The 274-nt window shown below is 40.1% G+C and overlaps 1 protein-coding gene across 1 annotated transcript in view; it reads right to left on the minus strand.

The window, feature by feature from the left end:
* The window catches only part of LOC119586828 (proclotting enzyme-like), a gene marked incomplete in the record, with an annotated part of 21,177 nt that extends 20,917 nt beyond the window's left edge, over positions 1 to 260 (minus strand). Inside the window, 1 exon segment of the mRNA XM_037935551.1 lies at positions 110 to 260.
* Positions 261 to 274: the final 14 nt, after the last annotated feature.

The following is a 274-nucleotide window of genomic DNA, read 5'->3' on the forward strand; positions in this document are numbered from 1 at the left end:
AGAAAAAAAAAACGAGAAAGAGAATGACGATGAAAGTGCTAGTGCAAACACAGAGGAAAGTAGAAAGTGAAAATGCAGGAAAGAGTAACGACCGAAAGAACGTACTAACCTTCACAGACCAGCCTTCCCTCGCCCTTCGTCACTCGTAAACGAATAATTAAAAAAAAAGTTGAGTTAAAAAAAGAACTGAAGTGAAGTGAACGTATGCTTGTACGTTCACCGACTGGTGTCAGATACCACACTGAAAGGGACATGGGTTTCTGTAGGACAATAA

Source organism: Penaeus monodon, chromosome 22 (genome assembly GCF_015228065.2).
Source record: "Penaeus monodon isolate SGIC_2016 chromosome 22, NSTDA_Pmon_1, whole genome shotgun sequence".
In the NCBI taxonomy this organism is placed as follows: Eukaryota; Metazoa; Arthropoda; class Malacostraca; order Decapoda; family Penaeidae; genus Penaeus; species Penaeus monodon.